Consider the following 20,058-nt stretch of genomic DNA (forward strand, 5'->3'; position numbering starts at 1 on the left):
ACTGATGTGACAGTCGGTGGATGGACCATTGGAGATTCTTGGGAACTGTAACCATGATTATGGTTTCTCTAAAAATGGTTAACATATGGATCTTGTAGATATGGCTCTGGTTCATTGTCTCCCGACTGCCCCATTATATATGTGTATTACATGTTTTTGATACTAATGATGCTTGGCTTTTCTTGCATTTCAATATGTTCTTTTTAGTCTATTTTGTTATGATAAGTTGGATCCAATATGGATCCTGTATGCTATTTTGATAGCTAGAAAGGCTGTTGCATCCATTTTTTTCTCTAATAAACGTCACCTTGGTTACTGTCTTGAGCCGCGGTCACATGAGCCCGGGACTGGGGGAGTGGCATGCGCGTCATTGCTGGGTGTGCCCGTATCGCGATCATGTGGTGTGGGCGTATCTGGTGGGTGACGCGTGTGCTCTTGCATTACAGTGCTTGCGGGACCTGCGACCCGGCGGGGAAACCTGTGGATGGACGTTTAGGTATGACGTAGGTATGGATTAACCATTAAAGGAAACATTTGATTGGCAATTCAGGATGCGCTTAGTTGTATAAGATGAAGGGATTGGTTGTCCTTCCTTTCTTGGTGCCGATGTTTTGGCTGTACCTGATTGTTCTAGTGGATAAACCGCATGGACACATATATTGGTGGAATATCACTATGGATACGAGGATGCTGGACTCTGATTCGCCGAGCTGAAGATAAACATACTATTAATCTTGCATCTACAAATGTTTATTGTGATTATCTATATAGTGGATTGTATTTTACTGGTGATTAATGATTTTATGTCTATTCAATGTGTGTTATGTGCTGTACTTTTTGATATAATTGGCGGCTGGATGGTGATTGATGCCCTGCGTGGTTTCCACACTATTTAAGCCAGCATTTTGTACTGATGTGTATGCTTGAAAAAGACCAAATTTTGGTTGAAACGTTGCTGTATCATGGCTTAACAAATACTCTTTTTGGATATTACTACACCTGATTGGAGCGCTGATCATCTATTTGCGGTCTGTTTGCAGTATCCGGGATGGTTCCCTGGATATGGAACGGGCACCCCATTGAGTGAATGCTGTCAGCCCTTCTCTTTTTTATTGCTTATGAAAATCCCACTCAAAGTCATCCCCTGGCTAACGGACCGTAACTATGAAGATGCTTTTGGACTTTGGAAATCCCTGCCTAATGTCACAATCTCCCAATTTCTGTCCAAACAGATTCCTTGCACCGACTATTGGCCGACCAATGCTGCAAAACAACCCTCCCACTTCCTTCAGAAGAGCCATATAATCCACATCATGTCAAAATTCAAATAAATCGAGAGACAATCCCCTGATTGGCTCTGGCTTGAATTTCTGGTTAGATTGAAATCGCCAATTACTAGACTGGTCTCTAAATTATATTCAAACCTCCTTAAAACCCCAAACCAATTTAAACCTCTGTATCTCTCTTCTTGGGAATTGATGTTAAAGATTACATTATCCCCCCAAGAAACTCAACAGGCACTTGCTAACTCTCTCAGGTTTCCTAGATGTATTTTACTACAAGAGAACGCATTCAAAATAATTCTCTCTAGGTGGTACAGAACCACGGAGCGTTTGTTCCACTTATGGCTAACAGATTCCTCATTGTGTTGGAGATGCTCCCAATCCATAGGTACCTTACTACTTATTTTTTGGCTCTGCCCAGGAATATTACAATTCTGGACTGATATAAATAAATCTTTACATAGTATGGGTCTAATGACGCCAGATCTTACTCCCCAAGATGTATTACTTTCCCTCCCCTCATCTACTTTTAATCCAGGGAAACACGAGTTGCTCCCCATCTTATTAGCAGCTGCTAAACACCTGATTTCTACACATTGGAGGCAACCAACTCCTCCAACGCTGAAAGAATGGACTCTTAAGGTTCATGACTTGTATTGCTTAGAAGAAATCTCTAGTTGGGAAACACGCTCCCATGAGAAATTTCAAACCTCTTGGCTTCCCTGGATTAAATTTTCATCCCCTCCCACCGGGCTTAGATGATCTTCCCTCTGGAACACATCTTTGCCTCTGCCGGAATACTTTGCTTGACTCTTACTTCCCCCTCTCTCCCCCCAGACCCTCTGAGTGTGATTCCGTGGCCGTTCCCATCACCTTGATGTCTAGCCATCTAGCCCGATTAGTCTTCTATATGAGCCTCATATCCTTCCTCAACCCTCAGCAACAAATAATTGCCTACTTGAAGTCCTACCATCACATCTCCTAGCCTTTCTTTTCTATCTCTGGTAGTTGCTTAAATTTAAGGCTATTTTCTCTAGACCTGAACAAGTTGTTAATGTTATTATGTTCACTTGTTTTCTTTCAGCTACACCTGTATTGATAACATTTGTTCTCAAGCACATTTTAGTCTCTACTAAATTCAGTGCACATTTGAGATCTGTTTGTGAGTATATGTTTTTTGATATTTGTCTTGTTACTTGAAAACTTAAATAAAGAATTTAAAAAAAATTGCATCTCAAATTGTTCTGTTTTCTACTATCACCACTTGTGTGAATTAAAACTTTGAAGCTATTGAAAAATTTTAGCCAAAACCCCTAAATTTTTTGTTTTCACAGTCCAATCTTATAAAATTATGTGAAGTCGTTTATGGGTTAAACATGCTAACCACGACTTTAGTTGAATTCCTTATGGAATTTGGCTTGTCAAATTGTGTCACTTAGGCTACGTTCACATTAGCGTTTCCCGACGCTGCGTCGGGAAACGCAGCGGCGAAGCACGCGTCATGCGCCACTATGTTTTACATGGGGGACGCATGCGTTTTTCTTGTTGCGTTTTCCGACACGTGCGTCGTTTTTGACGCTAGCGTCGGATGCAAGAAAATGCAACAAGTTGCATTTTTCTTGCGTCCGATTTCGTCAAAAAAACAACGCACGCGTCGCAAAACACAGCGTTTTTGCGTGCGTTTGCACGCGTTTTTTCGTGCGTCGTGCGTTGCGTCGCCGACGCAGCGGCGCGCAACGCTAATCTGAACGTAGCCTTATGGGTGTTTCTGCCATTTTGGCACCTCAGGTGCAAATGCATCATGTTCTCCAAATTTATATTCCAAAAATTAAGTTGTGCTTTTTGTTTGCTGAGCTTTGCAATGTTCCAAATATTAATTTGTTAATTCTCCTATTATCCCTTGTAAAAAATGTAAATTTGGTACTAAAACAGCATTTTAGTGGACCAATGTAATTTTTTGTGACTCCTGAGTGAGTTAAAAATGCTTAATACACCCTTCCTTGAGGGGTCTAGTTTCCAAAATGGGGTCACTTTTAGAGGATTTCTGCTGTTTTGTCATGTCTGTGACTCTGCAAATGTACCATGGCATTCATATTTTTACCGACAAATTTATTCCTAAAAATAAATTAGAGCTCTTTTGTTTCTTAGCTGTGATGCGTACCAAAGCTGCAATTTTTTGACCACTTACAGGGTATCATCATATTCAGTAGAAATTTTGTAACAAAGTATGTGATTAGTGATGAGCAAATATACTCGTTACTCGAGATCTCCCGAGCACGCTCTGGTGTCCTCCGAGTATTTTTTTGTGCTCGGAGATTTAGTTTTCATCACCTCAGCTGAATGATTTACAGCTATTAGCCAGGCTAAGTACATATGGGGGTTGCCTGGTTGCTAGGGAATCCCCACATGTAATCAAGCAGGCTAGTAGCTGTAAATGATCCAGCTGCGGTGAAGAAAACTAAACCTCCAAGCACTAAAAAGTACTTGGAAAACACCCAAGCGTGCACGGGAAATCTCGAGTAAGGGGTATATTCTCTCATCACTATATGTGATCCATTTTATCCTATTACTCCTTTTGAAAACTACAAGCTTTGGGGCTAAAATAACATTTCATCTGGAACAAAAAAACATAATTTTAATTTTTAAATACACATTTTAAAAGGTTATCTAAAGCATCTGTAGGGTTCAAAGTGCTCAACACACCCCTAGATAAATATCCTTGAGGGGTCTAGTTTCCAAAATGTTGTCACTTGTTGGGGGTTTCTGCTGTTTTTGCATGTTAAGGACTCTGCAATCAAAGCATGGTATTCACAATCTGTTCCACCCAAATTTGAAATCCAAAAAATAGTGATTTCATTCATAGCCATTGCCATTCCAGATCCGACCATGTAACCAAACAGCAGTTTTTCTTCACATATGGGACCTTGCGATGTTCTAGAAAAATTGCATAACAAATTATGTGGTCCTTTTTCTCCTATTACAGCTTGAGAAACTTACAAACTGTGGGGTAAAACAACATTTTACTGGCAAGAATGTAATATTTCATTGTCACACACAAACGTTGTAAAGTTTGGTGAGGCACCTGTGTGTTCAAATTGATCAATACACCCCTAGATGAATTTATCCAGGGGTTTAGTTTCCAATGTTGGGTCACTTTTAGGGGTTTCTGCTATTTTGGTACCTCAGCGGCTCTGAAAATGCAACATAGTGTCTCCAATGCATTCTAGCCAAATTTATGATCCACATACCAAATGGTGCTTCTTCACTCCTGAGTAGTGTTGAGCGATACCTTCCAATATTTGAAAGTATCGGTATCGGATTGTATCGGCCGATATCCAAAAAATATCGGATATCGCCGATACCGATATCCGATACCAATACAAGTCAATGGGACACAAATATCGGAATGTATCCTGTAATGGTTCCCAGGGTCTGAAGGAGAGGAAATTCTACTTCAGGCCCTGGGATCCATATTCATGTGTAAAATAAAGAATAAAAATAAAAAATATTTATATACTCACCCTCGGACGCGCCCTGGTTGTAACCGCTGCAATCGCCATGCTTCCCTTCCTAAGAATGAGCGCGTGAAGGACCTTCGATGATGTCGCGGCTTGTGATTGGTCTCGTGACCGCTCATGTGACCGCTCACGCGACCAATCACAAGCCGCGATGATATCGCAGGTCCTTCACGCGCTCATTCTTAGGAAGGGAAGCATGGCTGTTGCAACGGTTACAACCAGGGCGCGTCTGAGGGTGAGCATATCAATATTTTTTATTTTTATTCTTTATTTTACACATGAATCTTCTTCCTGATACCAATTCCCGATATCGCAAAAATATCGGAACTCGGTATCGGAATTCCGATACCGCAAATATCGGCCGATACCCGGAATGCTCAACACTACTCCTGAGCACTGTGGTGCACTTAAGCAGCAGTTTTTTTTTACCACATATGGGATATTGGCGCATTCTAGAGAAATGGCATAATACATTTTACGGTCTATTTTCTCATTTTACCCATTGTGAAAAATAATTATTTTCAGCTAATCAATATTTTACTTAAATTATTGTAAATTTTTTATTTTTTTTCATTCCTTCACTCCAATTTGCCTTTATTCCCCTTTAGCACATGAAGTTTTAACAAATTTCCTAGCAGAGGTTTGAATAGGTGTTCAGTTTTTTAAGATCCACATAATTAAATAAGCAGTTAATAATCTGAGGAAAAAGTCCTAAAGGAAAGATGGTAGATCATGGTTGATGTCTTTTGAAGTAATACTTCTTAGGCTACGTTCACACTAGCGTTGCGCCGCCCTGCGTCGGTGACGCAACGCGCGACGCACGCAAAAACGCGCACTTTTTGCGACGCGTGCGTCGTTTTTTGACGAAATCGGACGCAAGAAAAATGCAACTTGTAGCGTTTTCTTGCGTCCGACGCTAGCGTCTAAAACGACGCACGTGTCGGAAAACGCGTGCAAAAAGACGCACGCGTCCCCTATGTTAAACATAGGGGCGCGTCGCCGCTGCGTCGCCACTGCGTCGCCGACGCAACAGCGACGCGACGCTAATGTGAACGTAGCCTTATTCATACAGTGGGGCAAAAAAGTATTTAGTCAGTCAGCAATAGTGCAAGTTCCACCACTTAAAAAGATGAGAGGCGTCTGTAATTTACATCATAGGTAGACCTCAACAATGGGAGACAAACTGAGAAAAAAAAATCCATAAAATCACATTGTCTGTTTTTTTAACATTTTATTTGCATATTATGGTGGAAAATAAGTATTTGGTCAGAAACAAAATTTCATCTCAATACTTTGTAATATATCCTTTGTTGGCAATGACAAAGGTCAAACGTTTTCTGTAAGTCTTCACAAGGTTGCCACACACTGTTGTTGGTATGTTGGCCCATTTCTCCATGCAGATCTCCTCTAGAGCAGTGATGTTTTTGGCTTTTCGCTTGGCAACACGGACTTTCAACTCCCTCCACAGGTTTTCTATAGGGTTGAGATCTGGAGACTGGCTAGGCCACTCCAGGACCTTGAAATGCTTCTTACGAAGCCACTCCTTTGTTGCCCTGGCGGTGTGCTTTGGATCATTGTCATGTTGAAAGACCCAGCCACGTTTCATCTTCAATGCCCTTGCTGATGGAAGGAGGTTTGCACTCAAAATCTCACGATACATGGCCCCATTCATTCTTTCATGTACCCGGATCAGTCGTCCTGGCCCCTTTGCAGAGAAACAGCCCCAAAGCATGATGTTTCCACCACCATGCTTTACAGTAGGTATGGTGTTTGATGGATGCAACTCAGTATTCTTTTTCCTCCAAACACGACAAGTTGTGTTTCTACCAAACAGTTCCAGTTTGGTTTCATCAGACCATAGGACATTCTCCCAAAACTCCTCTGGATCATCCAAATGCTCTCTAGCAAACTTCAGAAGGGCCCGGACATGTACTGGCTTAAGCAGTGGGACACGTCTGGCACTGCAGGATCTGAGTCCATGGTGGCGTAGTGTGTTACTTATGGTAGGCCTTGTTACATTGGTCCCAGCTCTCTGCAGTTCATTCACTAGGTCCCCCCGCGTGGTTCTGGGATTTTTGCTCACCGTTCTTGTGATCATTCTGACCCCACGGGGTGGGATTTTGCGTGGAGCCCCAGATCGAGGGAGATTATCAGTGGTCTTGTATGTCTTCCATTTTCTAATTATTGCTCCCACTGTTGATTTCTTCACTCCAAGCTGGTTGGCTATTGCAGATTCAGTCTTCCCAGCCTGGTGCAGGGCTACAATTTTGTTTCTGGTGTCCTTTGACAGCTCTTTGGTCTTCACCATAGTGGAGTTTGGAGTTAGACTGTTTGAGGGTGTGCACAGGTGTCTTTTTATACTGATAACAAGTTTAAACAGGTGCCATTACTACAGGTAATGAGTGGAGGAAAGAGGAGACTCTTAAAGAAGAAGTTACAGGTCTGTGAGAGCCAGAAATCTTAATTGTTTGTTTCTGACCAAATACTTATTTTCCACCATAATATGCAAAAAAAATGATAAAAAAAACAGACAATGTGATTTTCTGGATTTTTTTTTCTCAGTTTGTCTCCCATAGTTGAGGTCTACCTATGATGTAAATTACAGACGCCTCTCATCTTTTTAAGTGGTGGAACTTGCACTATTGCTGACTGACTAAATACTTTTTTGCCCCACCGTAACTAGGTATGAGCGAATCTGATTGGGTCAGGGCTCATTCGGCAAGGTATAGTGCTTACTAAATAAGCTGCAGAGGGAACCCGGCTTCCTGAATCTCTCCCGATAATCAGATGCCTGGCTCCGCAGCTGCCTGCATGTGTTGAGGCTGTGTGACAGTCACAACATATGCATGGATAGCCTGCTTGTTGGGCTCTCCATGCATGTTCAGCGGGCACGATCTAGTTAGCTTGGTTCCCTCTGCAGCTTATTCGGCAAGCGCTATAGCTTGCTGAGTTAAGGTACCGTCACACTCAGCAACTTTGCAACGAGAACGACAATGATCCGTGATGTTGCAGCGTCCTTAAATAGCAATCTCGTTGTGTTTGACACGCAGCAGCGATCTGGATCCCGCTGTGCCATCGCTGGTCGAAGCTAGAAGTCCAGAACTTTATTTTGTCGTCAGGTCGGCGTGTATCGTTATGTTTGACATCAAAAGTAACGATGCCAGCAATGTTTTACATGGAGCTAACAACCAGCGAGAACGATAAGTGAGTCGCCGTTACGTCACTGGATTGCTCCTGCATTGATCTGGAGTTGCTGTGTTTGACGTCTCTACAGCGACCTAAACAGCGACGCTCCAGCGATCAGCTCGTTGTCTATATCCCTGCAGCATCGCTGAGTGTGACGGTAGCTTTAGCCCTGACCCAATCAAATTCCCTCATCTCTTTTCATAACCAAATGTGGGAATAAAGCTTAAACAGAATATAAAACTCTCCCAAGTAACCACACCCAGGGCTGCCACTAGGAATTTCAGGGCCCCATACTGGCAAAATTTTCAGGACCTCCCAGCACTGCCTCCACCTGTCGAACCATCCACAGTTTCCCAACCCTCTCTTGGAAAAGCTCCATTTCTGCACCATGTCCTCACCAATCACACACTAACAGTTCCTATCACCAGATCACATAGATAGCCAGGAGCATTTATTTTTTGCAAAGCATTTTTTAATCCACCACCACGACAGGGTAGACTATTTTGGCTGAGTCCTACTCTACTCCTATTAATCATTTGTTAAAACATCCAATACAATTTAGATATATTTTTATTTATTTTTCAAAGTTTAAAATGACCAATAATACCACAATAATACAACATATAAGGGATAAATACAACCGCACTATGACCAGACAGCATATTACCACTACAGTGACTGAATAATAGCATATACAAGGAAGAAATATCGCCACACTATGACCAGATCACATATTACCACCACAGTCGCAGAATAATATCACATACAAGGAAAAAATACCACCGCATCATGACCAGACAACATATTACCACCACACAGTGACCTATACTACTGTAACGCTAGGGGTTGTGGCCCCACTGTGCCACAAACCAGACTACCCTGGAAGGGGCATGTCTAAGCAGCTACCTTGGTGTTCACTGGAGCCTCTGATGTTGCAGTCAGGCTTGTGCAGCAGGTAGCAGCCAGGTACCACTCCAGGGTGGTGTCTGGCTGTTACTTCTGATCCCACCAGGGGACAGAATGCTACCACAGGAGCAGGCAATAGGTTTGAATGGTGGGAAGGGACAGCTGAGACACAGGCAGGCGGGTATGGCTGAGACACAGGCAGGCAGGCACAGTTGAGACACAGGCAGGCGGGCACGGCTGAGACACAGGCTGGCAGGCACAGCTGAGACACAGGCAGGCATGCATGGCTGAGACACTGGCAGGCGGGCACGGCTGAGACACTGGCAGGTGGGCACAGCTGAGACACTGGCAGGCGGGAAAGGCTGAGACACTGACAGACGGGCACGGCTGGCACTCTGGAAGGACTGGCGGACAATGCTGTAACTCTGGCAGGACATGTACTGACTAGGTAGGGACCATAATACAGACAGGTATATGGAAACAGGTAGGGACCTGTTCAGACAGGAGGATATATGGGAACAGGTAGGGACCACACCCAAAAGTAGGAGAATGGAAGTAGAGCAGGACCGCGAGGAGCGGATGCAAAGCAGAACCACAGGAGGCGGAGCCAAGTGCAGAACCAAAGGACATGGAACTGAGAGCTGAAATGCAGGAGGCAGAGCTAAGGGCAGAATCGCTGGAGGCAGAGCCAAGAGCTGAACTGCTGGAGGTGGAGCAAAAAGCAGAACCACAGGAGGCGGAGCCAAGAGAAGAACCACGGGAGGCGGAGCCAAGAGCAGAAAGGTGCAGAGCCACAGGTTGCAGTGAGCAGAGCAGATCCGCAAGGAGTGAAGGAGATCAGCAAAGAGAAGAGCCACAGGTTTGCAGTGAGCAGAGCAGAAAGGCGCAGAGCCACAGGTTGCAGCAAGCAGAGCAGAGCCGCAAGGTGCAGATTAGAGCAGATAAGAGCAGAGTCACAGGTTTGCAGCGAGCAGAGCAGATCCGCAGGGTGCAGAGCAGAGCAGAACATAGCAGAGCAGAAGGTGTGAGGTGAACAGAGAAGAGCCGCAAGGATGCGGCGAGCAGAGAAGAGCCGCAAGGTGTGGAGCAGAGCAGAACAGAGAAGAGCTGCAGATTTGCAGTGAGCAGAGCCGCAAGGTGCAGAGCAGAGCTGAACAGAGAAGAGCTGCAGGTTTGCTGTGAGTAGAGCAGGGAAGTGCAGAGCCGCAAGGGTACACACAGCTGAGTGGGAAAGGCAAAAAGACAAGGAAACAACAGGAACAGATAAAGACCATAGTACAGACAGAGATGGACACGGGAACAAGAACAGGACAAGGATTTTTGCCTGGGTATGCAGCCCCAGGAATGGTAGAGACAGGACAGGACCTGGCAGCTCCATAGCAAGACACTAACTGAGGGAGAAAGTTTCTCAGGCATCCTACAATGGGTGGGGATGCCTTAAGTATCTGATGCCCCTTGGCCATTGGCAGGCGACACCTTCGGAAGGTGCACAAAGTCTCAATAAGAATCAGGAATTGCCAGTGCCGCCCCTATGCACACAGCCAGGAAGCATGCACAGAGCAGTGAGGCACACAGCATAGAACCGGCAGAAGACAGAACTCACAGCATGGCTCAGAGTAGTGAGTAGGATGGTGTGTAAGGCAGGTGGGGGATGGGAGGCCATGCAATGATGTCGGCAAAGTTGTTACAAATACCACATACAAGGAACAAATACAGCCCCACAATGGATGGACAATATATTACACATAGTGACCAAATACTGCAATACTGATCATTAGTAAATAAAAAACACAATACTAATTCACCATCAGTGCCAATAAACAAAGGATATCTGTACTTAGTATGCAGTGTCCATGTACAAGTAATACAGTAATCACCAGTGACATTATACACAGGAGCTCTGTTTATAGTGTCAGTGTAACGTAATAGAGTGATCACTGGTGACGTTATACACAGGAGCTCTGTATATAGTGTCAGTGTACAGGTAATACAGTGATCACTGGTGATATTATGCACAGGAGCTCTGTATACAGTGTCAGTTTACTGGCAATACAATGATCACTGTTGACTTTGTACACAGGACCACAGGACCTCTGTATACAGTGTCAGTGTAAAGGGAATGCAGTGATCACTGGTGACATTGTACACAGGACCTCTGTATAAAGTATACAGTGTATATTGTCTGTGTACAGGAAACATACTGACTCACCAGTGATGTCTCTAGGTGAAGTCCTTCATCTTTGCTTTTCATCTTCATCCAGCACAGACCACCATCACTTCTTCCAGCCAGGGCTCATCTCTGCAGGAAATAACATAGATATCTAGAGCACCTCTACCAGAGCACATTACTTCATTTTTTGCCAACTTCTACATTACACCAGATGAAGAAAAAAAGCCTGTATTGTGCTGCACTGCACAGTAACAGGATTCCCCATTGAAAACAGTATCCTCAAAAAATAAAATACATGGCTACAGAAATAATATCCCTTAATTTGCCCTTAGAGTAATAATCTCCCCATTCTGGCCCCCTTGTGTCTCATTCCTGGTGTTAGGTGTCGAGTTCCCGCTGCTGCACAGTGGGAATCTCTAACCATGTCTGCTGTGGTATCCCATTCTCCTCCTGCCGCAGTGGAACTTGCTCAGCGGAGACATCGGTCCCAACATCTGGCTCAGCCTGATACTGTGTGAATGGTTACTGCTGCCTTTTCAGGCTTTTCTGCTACGTCACAAAAAGCAACGATATCGTTAACTAAATCGTTATGTGTGAAGGTACCTTAAGTCCTGCTTTTCACGCAATGAGCATGCCCAAGGGAGGACCTCTCATTGCAGGTTGGGGGTCACACACTCAGGCCCTATAGCAGCTCCTATTGGTCCACCAGGAAGGTCCTGAAGAGCAGCAACTATAAAAGGTTTGTATGGCCGCATGGTCATGAGCTAGTATCAAATGTGTTTGGCTTATGCCAGTGGATACTATACCAATCTATTCATATGTGGTGTGAGGCTGTAGCTTTGGGACTGTACACTCAGGCAGACAGCTAGCATCAGTGGAGGCAATTAGTCACTTGGCTTAGCATATTGTTCTTTCATGTGTGCAGTTAGCAAAGAAGAGTTCCAGAGCAAGCACAACCCTAGTTAGGGTAATAGTTTTGTGTACAGCACAACTCTGTGAGGAAACAGAGATCGCTTCCAGTTTATACGGGGTGAAGCTTAACCCACGTGAGAGCTCAGAGTTTATCCAAAGATACTTAGCAGCAGATATCTCTGCATGGTGGAGCCCGGGCTGCAAACGCACCTTGTAGCTACCTATCTATACTCGGTACGTTCCGCTAGCCCTAACAGTATATTAGCACCAGGATCTGGCTAAGTAATGGCGGATGAACAGTGATTCCAGGGGTACATTCAGCAGCTGGAGGGCCGGTTAGCGGCTCTTGAGCATGCAATGTCAGCTGTGGATGTTACCGCAATAGCTGTTCAGGCTGCTAGCATGGCTGCAGCAACTTTAACCACTGCCACCCCCGTTTCGACCTTATCCCACCTCCCGCTGCTAGAGAAATACTCTGGTGACAGTAAATCATGAAGGGGTTTTGTGAGCCAGTGCAGTATACACCTCGAGATCCTGGCTGCACGTTTTCCCACAGCCAAAGGTGGGATTCATTATTTCTCTTCTGTCGGACAGGGCGTTGGAGTGGGCTGCACCGCTGTGGGAGCGCGACGATCATGTGGTGCAGAGTGCTCCTCGGTTTTTGAGCACTCTGAAACAGGTCTTTTTAGGACCTCGAGTCACCCATGATACGGCGCTCCAATTGCTGGCATTGACTCAGGGTTCATCCATTAGTTTAGACCCGTGGAAGCGCTATCGTCGGCGAAACGGCCGTCGTCACATCCTGCTCACCTCCCTGTTCGTCTGTTTCCCGATGCCGTGAAGATATCATGTTTGTGTTTTATCAATAAAACTTGGACCACACAGGACCGGTGAGTGTTGCCGCTTCTTCTTACATAGTATTCATCCATTATCAGGCTTTTTGCCATCCACTTCCGGACTTTAACATCCGAGCTGGATTGGCCGGATAAAGCCCTCATCCTGGCATTTTGGAGGGGGGAGGCTGGCCATGTGAATGATGCTTTGGCCACTAGGGAGATTCCCACCACACTTGATGAATTCATAGCAGTATCAACTTGCATCGACCTTCATTTTAACGAGCAAAGGTTGGAGCGAGCCCAGTGTAGGCAAAGGTTTTTGCTGGCTCCCACCTTCACCAAAATTCTGGAATCTCCGGTCCAGGCATCCGAGTCACATGAGGCCATGGAGGTGTCAAGAGCGGGATCTAAGTCCTGGACTGCTCGTGCACTTAAGGTCTGTCATGTTTGCCAGCAGTCAGGACACCTTGCCTCCAGGTGTTCTCAGTGGTCGGGAAAACGTCAGTGACTAGTGGTGGTTGGAGGAGGTACAATAGATACGTTGATGTTTTCCTCCAAATTGTCCTTCAAGGGGACAATTAAAATACGCACATCCACTCTTATGGTAGAGCTTTGAGTGGACGGAGGGCAATTTTATGTCATCTGCTTTCAACCAATACCGCAATACCCCTGGTGATGCTCGCCAAACCTGTGACCGTTCGAGTGGTAAATGGGTCGACACTACCCTCACAGATTACACACCAAATCATTCATTTCACTCTTTCCATGTCTCCATCTCATCAGGAGATTATTTCCCTACTAGTCATTCCCAAGGGAATTGATAAGGTCCTGTTGGGGATAACTACCACTCTCCTCATATAGAGTGGTCCTCAGGTATAATTCTGGGATGGAGTAAATCCTGTGAGGGTAGATGTCAGAGGGAGTGTTTTCAGGTTGCTACAACTGAGGTACCCGTAGATCCCTTATCTATCCCCATGCACTATTGGCCTTATGCGGATGTGTTGTCCAAAAGGGCTGTGGAGACTCTTCCGCCTCACCACCTCTATGACTGCCCTATTGACCTCTTGCCTGGTGCAGAGCCTCCCCAGGGTCGAGTCTATTCATTATCTCTTCTGGAGACAGAAGCAATATCCCAGTACATCCGAGAGAATCTGGCAAGAGGATTCATTAGAAAGTCAGTGTCACCTGCAGGGGCTGGGTTCTTCTTCATGCAGAAGAAGAGTGGAGAACTATGTCCATGCAGAGACTACAGGGGTCTTAACGCCATCACCGTTAAGAATAGGTACCCACTACCCCTGATATCTAAGCTCTTTCAAAGGCTACGAGAAGCAAGGGTATTTACTAAATTAGAGTGCTTACAACCTGATTTGCATCCGTGAGAGGGACGAATGGAAGACAGCTTTTAACACCAGGGATGGGCACTATGAATATCTGGTGATGCCATTCGGGCTCTGTAATGCCCTAGCCGTTTTCCAAGACTTTGTGAATGACATCTTCCGGGATATGCTTACGACATTGGTCGTAGTCTATCTGGATGATATTCTCATCTATTCTCCAGATATTGACTCCAACCGGAGAGATGCTTGCAAAGTCCTCGACCACTTATGGGCAAATTTCCTCTACATCAAGTTGGAGAAGTGTGTGTTTGAGTAGGAGTCCTTTCCTTTCCTGGGCTATATCATCTCTGTCAAGGTATTGGCTATGGATCCTGCCAAGCTACAGGCTGTGATGGACTGGCAGGAACCCCATTCTCTTAAAGTGGTGCAGCACTTTATGGGGTTCATTAATTACTATCGCCAGTTCATTCCCCACTTCTCAACTTTGGTAGCTCCCTTAATTGCCCCCACAAAGAAGGGAGCAAAACCCAAATTGTGGTCAGAGGAGGTCTCCAAGGCCTTTCTCGCTATTAAGTCACACTTCGCTCGCGCTCCCATCCTACATCTTCCCGATGTAGATAAGCCGTTTATAATGGAGGTGGATGCCTTATCCTTTGGTGCTGGAGCAATCCTCTTCCAAAAGGATGCTCAAGGTCGGAACCATCCTTGCTTTTTCTTCTCCAAGACCTTCTCACCAGCGGAGAGGAATTATTCCATCGGGAACAGGGAGTTGCTAGCCATGAAGGTGGCTTTCTCAGAATGGAACACTTCCTGGAGAGGGCTCGCTTTCCCTTCCAAGTTTTTACAGACCACAAAAATTTGGTGTACTCATTGACAGCCCAGCGGCTAAATTCTCGCCAGGCCACATGGTCCCTGTTCTTCTCCCGGTTCCATTTCACCCTCCTTTTTCTCACCGGGGAGAAGATAATTTGTGCCGACGCTCTCTCCTGCTCCGTAGTGTCATCGGAGGAGGAGGAGCCTCGGCTTATTGTCCCTTTGGAGAGCATGAGAACCATTGCTCCGGTTTCGCTAGAGTCTGTGCCCCCGGGGCAAGACTTTTGTACCATCAAATTTGCGACCAGAGATTCTCTCTTGGGCTCATTCGTCCAGGGTGTTTGGACATTTCGGGATCAAGGGGATATTTGAGCTTCTGGCGAGGACATACTAGTGGCCGCATATGGCTTGTAACGTCGGGGATTATATTCGGGCGTGTGTCTCCTGCGCCAAGAATCGGTCTCCTCGGCAATGGCCTGCTGGGCTACTTTACCCCCTGCCGGTGGCAGACAGGCCCTGGGAGATGGTCAGTATGGACTTCGTGGTGGGCTTACCCAAGTCTCGTAGCTGCGCCATTATCTGGGTAGTCACCGATCATTTTACTAAAATGGTGCACTTGGTGCCACTTCCGCGGTTACCTACTGCACGGGCCTTGGTGGCGTTGTTCATAAAACATATTTTCCGTCTACATGGCATGCCTGACAAAATTGTCAGTGACTGGGGTCCCCAGTTCGCGTCTTGGTTTTGGAGAGAGCTCTGTCGTTTACTCTGCATTGAGCTAAATCTCTCTTCTGCATACCATCATGAGATGAATGAGTTGGTAGAGAGGGCCAACCAGACTCTGGTGACATACCTGTGACATTTTGTCTCTGCTAGGCAGGATGACTGGGCATATTTGCTACCTTGGGCGGAATTTGCTTTGAAAAACGCCATAGCCGACTCCACTGGGCAGACTTCATTTCTCCCTAATTACGGCCAGCATCCGCGTGTCCCTGTGCCCATGCCCGTGTCATCCACTGATTCCTGGGTGGCAGACAGGGCAGTAGAGGCACGTGACATTTGGGACCACACACAGGATGCCATTCGAGCCTCCAAGGAGAGAATGAGGGTTTCTGCTGATGCACACAGGCGCCCCACTCCGACCTTCACTCCAGCCGACTTAGTGTGGCTCTCTGCCTGTAACATCAGGCTGCGCGTTGAGTCCACTAAGTTTGCGCCTATCTACATTGGTCCTTCAAAGGACCTGGAACAGGTTAATCCTGTGGTCTACCGCTTTGCTATTCCTCCTCGCCTTGGTATCACCGAAACCTTTCACGTTTCCCTCTTAAAACCTGTCTATATGTCCCGGTTTTCCGAGTCATCTGCCGGGACATCAGGTTAATCCACGGATGAGTACGAGGTGAACCCTATCTTGGGGTGCAAGGTGGTATGTGGCAAAAAATACTATCTGGTGGACTGGAAGGGTCATGGCCCATAGGACAGAACCTTGGAACCTGTGGAGCACATTCTGGCTCCGCTGCTCATTGCAGCCTTTGAGCATAGCGAGGCTCAAGAAGGAGGGGGCCCTAGGAGGCAGGTAATGTTAGGTGTCGTGTTCCCGCTGCTGCACAGGGGGAATCTCGAACTATGTCTGCTGCGGTCTCCCATTCTCCTCCAGCTGTAGTGGAACCTGCTCAGCGGAGACACCGGTCTCAGCGTCTGGCTCAGCCTGATACTGTGCGAATGGTTACTGGTGCCTTTCAAGGCTCTGCCTTTGTAGCCAGAACTGGTCAGCAGCGAGCAGGCTTTTCTGAGACTAAAGGTACCGTCACATTTAGCGATGCTGTAGCGATATAGATAACGATGCCAATCGCTGCAGCATCGCTGTTTAGGTCGTTGTGTGGTCGCTGGATATCTGTCACACAGACAGCTCTCCAGCGACCAACGATGCCGAAGTCCCTGGGTAACCAGTGTAAACATTGTGTTACTAAGCGCAGGGCCGCGCTTAGTAACCCAGTGTTTACCCTGGTTACCATTGTAAAAGTTAAAAACAACAAACAGTACATACTTACATTCCGGTGTCTGTCACGTCCCCCGGCGTCAGCTTCCCTGCACTGTGTCAGCGCCGGCCGGCCGTAAAGCAGAGCACAGCAGTGACATCACCGCTTTGTTCTGCTTTTCGGCCGGCCGGCGCTGACAGTCAGTGCGGGAAGCTGACGCCGGGGGATGTGACAGACACCGGAATGTGAGTATGTACTGTTTTTTTTTTTACTTTTACAATGGTAACCAGGGTAAACATCGGCCCTGCACTTAGTAACCCGATATTTACCCTGGTTACCAGAGAACACATCGCTGGATGACAGCGGGTGATCAGCGACCAAAAAAAAGGTCCTGATCATTCCCAGCGACCAACGATCTCCCAGCAGGGGCCTGATCGTTGGTCGCTGTCACGCATAACGATTTTGTTAACGATATTATTGCTACATCACGAAAAGCAACGATATCGTTAACGAAATTGTTATGTGTGAAGGTACCTTAAGTCCTGCTTTTCACGCACTCAGCATGCCCACGGGAGAACCTCTCATTGGAGGTCGGGGGTCACAAGCTCAGGCCCTGTAGCAGCTCCTATTGGTCCACCAGGAAGGTCCTGAAGAGCTGCAACTATAAAAAGTTCACATGGCCACATGGCCATGCGCTAGTATCAAATTTGTTTGGCTCATGCCAGTGGATACTATACTACTCTATTCATATGTGGTGTGAGGCTTTAGCTTTGGGACTGTACACTCAGGCAGGCAGCTAGCTTCAGTGGGGGCAATTAGTCTCTTGGCTTAGCATCTGGTTCCTTTATGTGTGCGGTTAGCACAGAAGAGTTCCAGAGCAAGCACAACCCTAGTTAGGGTAATAGTTTTGTGTACAATTCGACTCTGTGAGGCAACAGAGATCGCTTCCAGTTCACACGGGGTGAAGCTTAACCCACGTGTGAGCTCAGAGTTTATCCGCCGTTACTTAGCAGCAGATTTTTCGGCACGCTGGACCCCAAGCTGCGAACGCACCTTGTACCTATCTATACTCGGTGCGTTCCTCTAGCCCCAACACCTGGTTCCATGCATATGTTCTCCCATCCTGCCCTCATGAGTCCCATCATGCCATCACATTCTCCCCATGTGAGGTCCCATCCTGTCCCATATGATCTCCCCCTCCTATCCCATCGATCTCTATCCTGCCTCATCTGTACCATGATCTTGCCTCATCTGTCCCAAGATCCTGCACCATCTGTCATATGATCCTGCTCCATCTGTTCCATGATTCTGTCCCATCTGTCCCATGATCCTGCCTCATCTGTGCCATAATCCAGCCTCATCTGTCAAATGATCCTACCCCATCTGTTTCCATCGCATCCATCCTGCCCATGATCCAGCACCACGTGTCTCCATCTTGCCCCATCTTTCTCCATCCTGCACCATGTTCCTGCCCCATCTGTCTTCATCCTGCCCCATGATCTTGCCCCATTTGTCTCCATCCTGCCCCATCTGACTCCATCCTGCCCCATGTTCCTGCTCATCTGTCTCCATCCTGCCCCATGATCCGGCCTATCTGTTTCCATACTGCCCCATGATCCCGCCTCATCTGTCTCCATCCTGCTCCATGATCTTGCACCATCTGTCTCTATCCTGCCCCATGTCTCCATCCTGCACCTTGTGTTTCCATCTTGCCATATCTGTCTCCATCCTATTCCATGATCCTGCACCATGTGTCTCCGTCCTGCACTAGGTTACATGGTAATAGAGCTTAACTTCGACGCAGGTTGTTTCTGCATAGGCAGAATTCTGCCGCTGGGGCCTGGTGAGCAGAAGAATACTGTCAAATTTTCGTATACTTCTACATATACTGTGCTTGTGTTATGTGTACTGTTATGAACAGGTAATTCAGAACCACAATGGACCTTGAAGTTCAGAGCACACAAAGTGACCTGACATTTACCAAAAACATAGGACGAGCTCTGAGACGTGGAAACTCTGCTGACCGCAATCCCTAATCCTATCACACCACACTAGAGGTAGACGTGGATTGCGCCTAACGCTCACTATGCAACTCAGCACAGCCTGAGAAACTAACTAGCCCTGAAGATAGAAAAATAAGCCTACCTTGCCTCAGAGAAATTCCAAAAAGGAAAAGGCAGCCCCCCACATATAATGACTGTGAGTAAAGATGAAATACAAACACAGAGATTAAATAGATTTAGCAAAGTGAGGCCCGATTTACTGAATAGACCGAGGATAGGAAAGATAGCTTTGCGGTCAACACAAAAACCTACAAACAACCACGCAGAGGGGCAAAAAGACCCTCCGCACCGACTAACGGTATGGAGGTGCTCCCTCTGCGTCTCAGAGCTTCCAGCAAGCAAGAAAAACCAATATAGCAAGCTGGACAGAAAATATAGCAACAAAAATAACACAAGCAGAACTTAGCTTACAGTATGCAGGATAGACAGGCCACAGGAACGATCCAGGAGGAAGCAAGACCAATACCAGAACATTGACTGGAGGCCAGGATCAAAGCACCAGGTGGAGTTAAATAGAGCAGCACCTAACGACTTAACCTCATCAACTGAGGAAGGAAACTCAGAAGCCGCAGTACCACTCTCATCCACCAAAGGAAGCTTATAGACAGAACCAGCCGCAGTACCACTCATGACCACAGGAGGGAGCTTGGCCACAGAATTCACAACAGTGTACACTATACATATATAGTGTGTGTTTCTGTTACATGACATCTCTGGAAGGTGAATCTATTTTTCAGCTAAAAATCCTGATGCGCAGATGAGGCTGCTGTGCGACTGTTTGAGACTGACGTTTTTCAGAGCAGTTTGGAGAGAAAATAACACCTGTGGGTATCTTGAGAGAGAGCTGCTGTGTTCTGTCAGGGGGCAGATTTTGCCCAGAAACCTTATCCTTCCCTGCATGAGGTGAGGGGGGAGAGGTCTCCAGCACAGACCGATCTGTGCTTTTATCAGGATCTATAGCTGACACACAGACGGGGTCAGGACATAACAGCATTCTCAGTGAGCTTGCTGCTGTGCTGATAGTATGGCTAATGCAGTGACTGAGCACACCAGCC

This window comes from Ranitomeya imitator, chromosome 6 (assembly GCF_032444005.1).
Source record: "Ranitomeya imitator isolate aRanImi1 chromosome 6, aRanImi1.pri, whole genome shotgun sequence".
Classification (NCBI taxonomy): Eukaryota; Metazoa; Chordata; class Amphibia; order Anura; family Dendrobatidae; genus Ranitomeya; species Ranitomeya imitator.